We start from the raw sequence: 12,284 nt of genomic DNA, 5'->3' as shown, positions 1-12,284 counted from the left end.
TCATAAAGTCCACCATTCTCTCTCATATGATCAAGTATGTAAGCATATGGAAGAAAAAAAATCTCACCCCCCCTCCCCCCAATAACCCCCCATTTTTACAGTTTTAAATGAACATAATAAATTTAAGAGTTTATAGGACTCACTCTTGCTTATTTTTCATACAATGAATTTTAATGCAAAAAATAACAATTGCATGCCCCTTTGACTTATTATATTTTACATATATTCAATGCTTCAAAAAATAATCAAAATACACACATAATAATGAATAGAAATAAATAGTAATATCAATCTCAATAAACATTAGTAAATATTTAACATTTATTATAAATTACTAAAATCAACATTACTATCCTATCTTGTCTCATCAACATCCACATCAACATACCTTATAAGGAATTTCTTAGAAAACAAAGACTTATACTATAATCATGTCTTAGGAACACATGACTCCCTAGACACTGATACCTGTAGGGTATAACATTAGTCAGTTTGGATTTTCCAAGAAAAATGAAATCCCACAAAATAGTAAGCTTCTTGGAGAAGCTTCTAAGGAATCTATTTACCCGTAATGGATCAAACTCCTCATTTCACATTTGGCACTTATGTAAACTTGTTCTTTTCTATGAAGCTCCACCATGAATTAGAACTCTTGTGTGAGGAAAAAATGGGGCTTTTATGAAATATTATTGTGCACTATTGCCACCATAGCAAGATAATTTTTATTTTAATTAGGATTGATGGAGCCTTTAGGAGGATTTATGGGTTTTTTTACACAAATTAATGGAGGCTCTGGAGCAATATCAATGCACCATTATAAGTAATCTTGATCACTGTGCTCCCCAAATACTTCCTTGATGAAAAACTTTGAACTCTACTAGTCTCTTACACATAGAGAATGTCATTTTTTAATTAAGTTTTATTTTCTCAGCATTTATTTTTAATAAAACATGTATGTCTTTGGAGTACCTTTTTTGCTGCTACACTACCAGTGGTGCTTCTTAAATCATTGACACCATGATTCTAGATAGATCACTTTGTTACATTAAATTGGTGCATTTATCCTTATTGTCCAAAATCCTTTGAATGTTGAAAAAAAAAATTACTTGTGTCATGAATGAAAAAATTAAAACCCTTGCATTTATTTTTCAATATACCACTAAAATCACAAGTTTTCTGTATCATTGCAGAAAGTGGCTTGAGTGTTTTTATCTTTTATACATGCAAGAGCATTGAGAATCTAAATCTAATAATTTTCTTAGTTATCCTTTGAACCTACATATTCCACATTACATTATGAATAAAAGTAAATACTATATCCCTCTTGAGAGCTCTTTGAAAGCTTACATAATTTAAGGCATCATTATACAATTTTACTTTTAAAATCGTTGTTTCTTGAAAACCCTTGGCATTGTGATGGTAAATATTACTAACCTATTATAAATTTGTGGTGTCCCTTTTTTTCTCTAAGGTTGATGATTTCATGATTGTATTTTTCAATTTCAATCATTAGCACCTAAGCTTTGTACCTAACTGGATACTTTTTACTACTTCTTTGTTATAGTATGACTTGATATATATGCTCTAGAAAAAACAAACATCTATATAATTTGTATACCAGAGGGTTTGACTATTTCTAGTATTATTAATCTCCATGAATGACCTCATGCAAAATTTATTAGAGACTATTGACATTACCAAGAATCTCCCAGTTGTTGTGCAAATGTCATTAACTATTTGATACTCTCTTTTTTATCATTGTAATATTATTTATGGTTATTGCTTCTCTTAAAATTTTCATATATATATATGTACATGTACATGTACATGTACATGTGTATATACATATATATGTATACATATGTATGTATATATATGTATATATATATGTATACATATATATATGTATACATATATATATGTATACATATATATGTATATACACATATATATATATATACATATATATATATGTATATATGTATATATATATACATATATATACATACATATGTATATATGTATATATATGTATCTATGTATATATGTATATATATATATGTATACATATATATCTATATATAAAGATACACATATATATACATATATATATATATATATATATATATATATATATATATATATATGTATGTATATGTATGTATATTTATATATAGATATATATGTATATATGTATATGTATATACATATCTATGTATATACATAAATATATATACATATACATAAATATATATACATATACATATATAAATATATATACATATATATGTATATATATGTATATATATATATACATATATATGTATATATATATCTATATATAAATATACATATGTATGTATATATATGTATATATGTATATATATATACATATATATCTATAAATATATATATATGTATATACATATATACACACACATATATATATATACGTATATACATATATACACATATATATATGTATATACATACATATATATATATGTATAGATATATATATACACATATCTATGTATATACATATATATATGTATATACATATATAGATATATATGTATATACATAGATATGTGTATATATATATATATATCTATACATATATATATGTATGTATATACATATATATACATATAAATATATATTTGTATATGTATATATATGTAGATATATATATACATATACATTTGTATATATATGTATATGTACATATGTACATATGTATATACACATATATATGTATGTATATATATACATATATATATATACATATACACATATATATGTATGTATATATATATACATATATATATGTACATATACACATATATATGTACATATACACATATATATGTACATATACACATATATATATATATGTACATATATATGTGTATATGTACATATATACATATATATATATATATGTATACATATACATGTATATATAGATGTATATATATGTATATGTATATGTACGTATATACATATATATTATGTATATATGTACATAGATATATACATATACATATACATATACATATACATATACATATATATAATCAATGTATGGATACTATAACAATTCATACTCTGGTAACATGATGTCACTTGGCATGGATATTCCAAAACATGCTTACAATTCATGTTATTGTTCATTTGATGTTCACATTGTGACAATTTCATTTGCACTCTTTTATTTTTATAGCTCATGTTTATTTTGTTTCCTTCTATATTGTAAGACAACACTACTTCATGTTATTTGTTAAAAGCCTTGATTGATCAATTATTATTGATTGTGGCAAGCATTCTTTTGTTTTAGATGTTGAGTTTGTATTAAAAAAGGGACATATCTCTTAGAACTATATGTATGTTTATAATGTCAATTGTTGATCAACATTTATATGTCTAAATTCTTGCAAATCACTGTAATTATCTTTGAACATCAAAATTATATAACTTTATTTTCTTCTCGATAGCATGGTGACTACAATAATAAATCTTGTGGTGCATAATAAAAGTATTGATTCAAATGAGTATGAATGTGAGTCTCTTTCTGAAGCATCTTGTGAAGTAGGGGTTGATGTGGTACACACTTATGTTAACCAAATCAAAATAGTGTTGGAAATATAGATGGAGTAACTGAGGGGGGGGGGGGGGGGGGAGGGGGTGGGTCAATCAGTTACCACAAAAACAAATACACATATCCCTTAGATGTCTTAAATAACTAGTTACTATTGTTACTCAGTAGCCACATAGAAAAATGTTGTAACTCAGTAGATGAACTATATATTAACTTATTACTGATCTTTAAGCATTCACAATTATTAAAATGCATGCAAAAAGAAATAACATGAACACAAGAGACACCAAATTTAACGTGGAAATCCAATATGGGAAAACCCACCAAGTAATTAGCTACCAATTTTCACTCTTCTGAAGTGAGTCCTACTAGGAGCCAACCCTGTTAAAGGTTACAAAACACACTGTTAGGTGTGACCTTGTTAGAGGATTTAATCACCCTGATAGGAGTGGCCTTGCTAAAGGACTTTAGAATAGTTTAGTAGAATTGTTCACCTTGTTAGAGGATTTACAAAATGGTTGTTAAATCAACTCTGTTAATAGATTTACAAATCATTGCTACAATGATAAAAAAAAAAGTAACAACGAAGTGACTTGAGTGAGATGCAACTGAACTTTGTTGTTACAAGTCTCTGTTCTGCTTCAATAGATCCTCACTGATTGAATACACCTTTGTTTCTCCTCAATGATATTTGATCCTTCATCAAAATTCACTCACACTTCCTCTTCACACAATCAACTCACTTGCATGCTTGCTCATTCATGCATCCATCCATTTGAATTCACAACTTGACCTTTTATTTATACATTACAAATTGTCAAGTCAGCTCATTAACAAGTTACATTTACCAATAAACCATACATCAGTTGGCTACAAACATTACATGAAACAAATAAATTGTATTTCTCAAAATAGTTAAATCCTTCATTGGCTGACCCTGCTCGATAAACATTGCTCCTGAAATGATTTCCAATGTTAACCAAGTGAAGCTTAGTAAACACTGCGAACTCTACAAAAATACTTTGGAGACCGAGTGAACTCGATAAGAATTGATTTTCCTTTGTTGTCCTTGTGACCTCGGTAGAAACTAACTTTCCTTTGTTAACCTTGGGAGCTCGGTTAACACTAACTTCTATCACAAAATCCTTTGATGCCTAAGTGAGCTCGGTAGAAACTGTCTTCACAATGTGACTTCCAAAAATGCTCAATAGACTCTGTAATTCACTTTGTTGACCATCTAAGCTTAGTAGACTCTATCTAATAACTGATATGACATTTGAGTAACATCAAGTACAATACACAATTGATCAATTGTATCCAACAATCTCCCTCTTTGGCATTGATGGAAACACAACATGTTATAGCAGAATGAAATTTGAGAACATGTCTTTTTTTGACAGAATGTTTCTCCCTCTTAGATTTCATTCCACAAACTTAATCTCTCTCTATGAAGGAATTACATAGCTTCTTTTCAAACATCAAATTGTTCACAAACAAATTCAAATTTTAGAAAGATATGATAGTATACTCTCTCCCTCTTTGACAACACATGCTAAAGACAACACAAACCAAATGAATAGAAATGTACCTTATTTACTAATTCATATGCAATGTTTCCATGATTATTCTGCATCAACTGAAAGATCTTCAACTTGATACCTATTGATGCATCACTAAAACTTCATTTTAGTGAGCTTCAAATAGGGGAATGACCCCTAACTTACCTCTTAGATACAATAATGCATCCTTCGGTAAAGGCTTGGTGAATATGTCAACAATTTGTTCCTTTATATGGACATATTCCAATCTGATCTTCTTATCCTACACCAATTCTCTCACAAAGTGATACTTTATTGCAATGTGCTTGATTTTTGAGTGTATCACTAGATTTTTAGATATGTTAATTGCACTTTTATTGTCACAAAACATAACAATAGGTTCTTTGGTTTCCTCCTTCATGCCTTCCAATAATTGTTTGAACCAAACAATATTAGAACAGTTTACTACTACTACAACATACTCTGCTTCTGCTGTGGATTGGGATGTACAATTTTGCTTTTTACTTGTCTAAGAAACCAACCTCTTTCCAAGAAAGAAGGCTCCTCCACTTGTACTCTTTCTGTCATCAATGTTTCCTGCCCAATCTGCATCAGTAAACACTTTCAAATCCAAATTACGTCTAAATTTGTACCATAATCCATAATCTTCAGTGCCTTTCAAATATCTCATGATCCTTTTGATTTCCATCATGTGATTTTCTCTTGGTTTTGCTGAAAATCTTGCTACAATACCAATTGCAAGAGTGATATTTGGCCTTGTATGAACTACATACTGCAACTTTCCAATCATAGATCTATACAATGTTTGATCTACCTCCTTTGATTCATCATCCTTGGTAAGCTTTAGACCAGTGCACATAGGAGTTCCAAATGGTTTATAGTCTTCCATACCAAACTTTTTCAATATCTCCTTGATGTATTTTGACTGAGTAATGTAGATGTCATTCTTACTCTGCTGAATTTGAAGACCAACAAAGAATTTGATCTTTCCAAACATAGACATCTCAAATTTCTTGTTCATTTTCTCTAAAAATTCTTTGCAAAGATTATCATTCCCTGTGAACAAAGTATCATCCACAAATATTTTTGCCAAAATAATCTTATTATCGAGTCCTTCTTTGATATACAAGCTATTGTTATCATTAGTTCTCTAAAAACCAATATGAATAAGATAGTTATGCAATCTTTCATACCATGCTCTAGGGGCTTGTTTCAGACCATACAATGCTTTGTGTAATTTGTAGACCATGTCCTTGTCTAGATCAACAAAACCTTCAAGTTGCTCAATGTAGACTTCTTCATCCAGTATACCATTGAGAAATGTTGACTTGACATCCATCTAATAAACCTTAAATCCTTTATATGAAACATATGCAAGTAAATTCCTAAAACCTTCCAATCTTTCAATAGGAGCAAAAGTCTCTCCATAGTCTATTCCTTCTTCTTGAGAGTATCATTTGCATACTAGTCTAGCTTTGTTCCTTGACACCTTACCATCTTCATTCAATTTATTTTTGAATACCCACTTAGTTCCAATCACATTTTTATCTTTAGGCCTAGGTACAAGAGTCCATGTTTTATTTTTCTCTATCTATTCTATCTCTTCATTCATAACCTCAATCCAACTTTCATCTCCTAATGCATCTTTGACACTTCTAGGTTCAAAATCAGCAAGTAAACAAGTACCTTTCAACTTACTTCTTGTCATAGTTCCTTTAGATTTGTTTCCAATGATCTAATTTGGTGCATGATATCTCCTAACATATTTGGCTAATACAGGTTTCTTGCCTTTTGAACGCATTGCATTCTCGTCCTCTTGCACTTCAACTTTAGGTTCTGGTTGTTTTGTTTGCTGCTCAGGTCCTTCAGACTCGGTAGGCATTGGCTCAGTAGTATCAGAATGTGACTCAAGTTCCTGTAGCTTGGTTTGAACTTCCTACAACTCAGTTACTGAAGACTTGGGAGTAGAAGATTCTTCATTAATAGATGTATCTGGCACTATATCAAGTTCAATGAAAATAAATATTCTGTAATCTTCTGGTTCCTTTTTGCTTTCTTCTTTAGTCCTTTCTATAAACTCATCAACTTTCACATGTGCACTTTCTATGAGTTTGTGAGTAGACAAATTCAAACATCTATATGCTTTACTTTTGCAAGAATATCTCAAAAATATTCCTTCATCACCCTTCACATCAAATTTACCTCTTCTAGATTCTTTCAAAATGTAACATTTGCTTCCAAATACTTTTAGGTAACTTACTGATGCAGGAGCATCCAGAGGTATAAGGGCAATCCTGTGTCACCCAAAAAAAAAGTACTTAGACTTAGTTTTTGTTTCATGTGTTTTCATTTCTAGATACCCATTTGGGTCAAATAAAGGTTCCAACTCTCACAGTTCCACTATCAGTGTTCTAGGATAGAGTATTTGAAAACCTTGAGATATTTGTAAATGTCAAAAAAATAGGAGTATGTAATTGAGCCATAATTTTGGTGAACTAGAAGGTGTAAATTGGCTAGATGAATGTAATTGTAATTTAGAGTATTCCAAAAAAAGAATCAGGTCAAAAGGCCCCACAGTTTGAAAGTTATTACAGTTTTTCAATTTCTGGAGACCTCCTCAGAATGCTTCAAAGTTAGGTTAGAGGCATTAAATTACCTCAAAAAGGGCCAAAAAATGGGGGATGAGTTAAGCTGGTCCATAGGGCTATAGAGTGCTTCGAGAGCTTTTCAAAAATGTAAATGGTTCGTCAATTGGAGCTACAGTTCAAAAGTTATGCCTCCCAGAAGTTCGGTTATCATTTTTGAATTCTTCTAGATTTGCACCAACTTCTAACGCGGCTTCTGGAGCCTTCTACTTGGTCGGTGGATGCCTACTAGCACTTTCTAGAATCTACTCCTAGTCCTTAACCCTTCGAGGACTATTTAAGGACATTACTGGCATTGTAAAAGGCAGTTCAGAGTGGAGTTTGAGAGGAGGTACCAAAAGGAGAAATTATCTCCAATTTCATGCTATTGTAAGCCCGTAGGGCATGTTTTGAAGTCTATTATCTCTAAACTGAATGTACTAGCTTATTTTCATAGTTAATACAATTTTCCTTTTCCCGTTGTGTCCATTCTATGCTTGGGTTGTGTCTCCATCAAGTGGTATCAGAGCTGGTTTTCCTGAGTGTGTAGACAGAGCACCGATTGTGAGGTAGTTTACACTAGGACTGTGTGGTTGTGGGTTTGAGTTAAGAAGATGTCTCCACAAAGAGAGCGTGGTGGAAGGGTTGGAGCTATTAATCTTGAGGAGGTTAGAGCTCTCCAAAGGCAGGTACAAGCATTACAGGAGGAGCTCTGTAGAGGAACAAATGTTGCCGCAGGTGATGACAGTGAGGATGACAGTGAAGAAGAAGAAATTGGACCAGAAGGGGAATTTGATGGAGAAGTTCTGAATCAGGCAGAGGAAAATCTTTTTAGGGCCATTACTAAGTTTTGGAAAAGACCTATAATTGATGTGGGTGTATTTTCAGGAAATCTGAAATCAGATGAGTTGATCGACTGGATCAATGAACTAGAAGAATACTTTGAGTATGAGGATATCAGAGACCCAGATAGGGTTAAGTTTGCAAAAGCCAAACTAAAAGGCCATGCCAAAATCTAGTGGCAAGAGGTTCAATTGGAAAGAAATAGACGAGGAAAGGAGAAGATTACAAGGTGGGATCGCATGGTGGACAAATTGAAGAAGTAGTTCATTCTTGTGGACTATGAGCTTGATTTGTTTAAGAAGATGCATGGGCTAAAGCAAGCAAGAAGATTAGTCCAAGAATACACAGAGGAGTTTTATCAACTTTCTATTAGAGAAGGGCATGCAAAAGAAAATAAGGAGAAGGTTGCTCGTTATATCAGTGGGTTGCAACCTAGCATCCAGGAGGAATTAAGTCTGGTAAGAATGACCAGCGTTGAAGAGGCATACTAGTTTGCCCTACGAGTTGAAGAGAAGCTTAATAAGAGGTTTGAAGGGAGACAAAGAGGGCATGGCCAAGGAGGAAGGGGAAGCGATAGGTCATCTAGAGGTCGAAATGAAACCCAAAATAAAAATGAAGATGTGGGTACTAGCAGGAACTAGAGGAATGAGGGTTTCAACCGCTCCCGTGATCAAGACTTTGGAAATTAGAGAGGAAGAGATAGAGGATGTGGACAAGGAAGAGGAGGCTTCTGTGGTACCTGTTTCCATTGCAATGAAGAAGGTCATCATGCCTTTTAATGCCCTCAATGACAAGGAAGGACAGATAAGAGAGCTGAGGGTAGTAGTGAAATACCACTTCAAGTTTCAGATTTACTAGTGAGAGTTTGGAGATATTATCTCTAATAATGTTCCAGAAGGATTGCCACCAGTAAGGCAAATCAATCATCAGATAGATCTAATTCTAGGAGCTAGTTTGCCTAACAAGGCTGCTCACAGGATGACTCCTACTGAAATAGAGGAGCTAAATAGATAGGTTTAGGAGCTATTGAGGAAGGACTTGATTCAGGAGAGCCTGAGTCCATGTGCAGTACCTGCAGTATTGGCACCAAAGAAGGATGGAGAGTGGAGGATGTGTACAGACTCTCAAGCTATAAATAGGATAACCATCAAATATCGGTTTCCTTTGCTAAGAATGGATGATCTTATGGACTGCTTGAGTGGAGCTGAGTACTTCAAAAAGATAGATCTCAAGAGTGGCTATCACCAGATATAGATTCGAGAAGGAGATGAGTGGAAAACGGCCTTCAAGATCAAGGAGGGTCTTTATGAGTGGTTAGTCATGCCCTTTGGATTGACAAACGCCCCAAGCACCTTCATGCAGCTTATGAATGAGGTACTTAAGAAGTTCTTGGGAAAAAAATTTATTGTCTATTTGGATGATATTTTAATTTTTAGCAAGACTTTGGAAGAACATTTATTGCATTTTTGTAGTGTCCTTGAAAGGTTAAGGGAAGAGAAATTGTTAATTAATTTGAAGAAGTGTATCTTTGCAAAAAGGGAGTTAGTCTATTTGGGGTTTGTTATATCACCTGAAGGTCTTAAAATGGATCCAGAGAAGGTAAAATCCATCTTGGAATGGCCTACTCCAAGGTCTGCTACTGAGGTAAGATCATTTCATGGTCTGGTTAGTTTTTACAGAAAGTTTATTAAGAATTTTAGTGGCATATGTGCACCCCTAACTGACACAATAAGAGAGGATAGAAAAGAGTTCAAATGGACTGCAGCAGCTGCGAGAAGTTTTGAATTGCTGAAGAAGAAGGTGACAGAACAGCCTGTGTTGGCACTTCTAGATTTTAGAAAGGTGTTCCAGGTGGAGTGTGATGCTAGTGGCAGTGCTATTGGTGCTGTATTGAGCCAAGAAGGTAAGCCTATTGCATATTTTAGGGAAAAATTGAATGATGCAAAGAAGAAGTATTCTGTTTATGAACAAGAGTTCTATGCAATAGTTCAGGCCTTAAAGAAATGGATGCATTATTTATTGCCAAGGAATTTGTTTTGTATACTGATCACCAGGCATTACAATACCTAAATAACCAAGGTAAATTGAATCAAAGGCATATGAAGTGGGTAGAGTTCTTGCAGAGCTATACATTTGTGTTGAAACATAGAAGTGGAAAATCTAACGGGGTTGCAGATGCACTAAGCAAGAAACAGTTGTTGCTTACAGTAATGCAGGTTGAAGTAGTTGGGTTTGATGAACTCAAGAATCTGTACCCTGAAGATCTTGATTTTGCTGAAGCTTGGAAAGCTTGTAAAGAGCCTAGTGTTGTAGACAGAACTAAGTGGTTAGACTATCTGATTCAGGATGGTATGTTATTCAAGGGCAGCCAATTATGCATTCCAAGGAGTTCCATGAGGGAAAATCTGATTAAAGAGAAACACAGTGGAGGGATGGCAGGACATTTTGGTCTAGATAAGACCATTGCCATTCTTAGAGAACATTATTTTTGGCCTCAGATTTCACAAGATGTGAAGACGTTTGTACAGAGTTGCTAGGTTTGTCAAGTTGCCAAGAGATTTAGCCACAATACTGGACTATATCAGCCATTGCCTATTCCATCAAAGCCATGGGAGGACATAAGTATGGATTTTGTTCTTGGATTGAAAAGGACACCAAGGGGTAATGACTTAGTATTTGTAGTGGTTGATAGGTTCTCCAAAATGGCACATTTCATTCCATGCCACAAAACTCATGATGCTATCCATATTGCAGAATTGTTTTTCAGAGAGGTGGTAAGACTACATGGTCTTCCAAGGAGTATAGTTTCTAATAGAGACACTAAATTTGTGGGGTATTTCTAGAGAACATTATGGAAAAAGTTGAGAACAGACTTGAAATTTAGTTCCACACATCACCCATAGACTAACAGCCAAACATAAGTGGTAAACAGAAGTCTGGGCAATTTGCTGAGATATTTAGTTGGGGATAAGCCCAAAGGGTGGGATTTGATTCTACCACAAGCCGAGTTTGCTTACAATAACTCTGTAAATAGGAGTACTGGTAGATCACCATTCCAAATTGTATATGGAAGTAGCCCAAGGACTGTGCCAGAATTGAGGAAGATAGAGCAAAGGGAGAGGACAAGTGTTGAAGCTGAAGAATTTACTAAACACATCAAGCATCTACATGAGGAGGTTCAAGCACACATTACCAAGATGAATCAAGAGTATAAAGCTAGGGCTGATCAAAGGAGAAGACATAAGGAATTACAAGTAGGGGATCTAGTCATGGTACACTTACAAAAAAAATATTTCTAGCCGGCACTTACAACAAGCTGAAAATGAAGAAATTTGGCCCCTACAAAATTTTGAAGAAACATGACTCAGAAAATGCATATGAGGTGGAGTTGCCAGATGGTAATCACATTTCTCCTATTTTCAACATTGCAGACTTAATAGAGTATCATGATGATGGTGCAGATGAGGGACTGATGTTAGAGCCATGTCCAATTCCTGCTTCTAAAAAGGAGGAGATAGAAGACATTCTAGATCATCGTGTGGGTAGGAGTACCAAAAATAGGCAGTATGAAGAGTATTTGGTTAAGTGGAAAGGATGGCCGATAGAGGAATCAACTTGGATTTCAGTAGTTGAGGTTTCCCATTTGGGATTTCCTCT

The sequence above is a fragment of the Cupressus sempervirens genome, chromosome 8 (assembly GCF_028749045.1).
Source record: "Cupressus sempervirens isolate cs-2001-9-10 chromosome 8, ASM2874904v1, whole genome shotgun sequence".
Lineage (NCBI taxonomy): Eukaryota > Viridiplantae > Streptophyta > Pinopsida > Cupressales > Cupressaceae > Cupressus > Cupressus sempervirens.
This window is presented reverse-complemented; position numbering follows the sequence as displayed.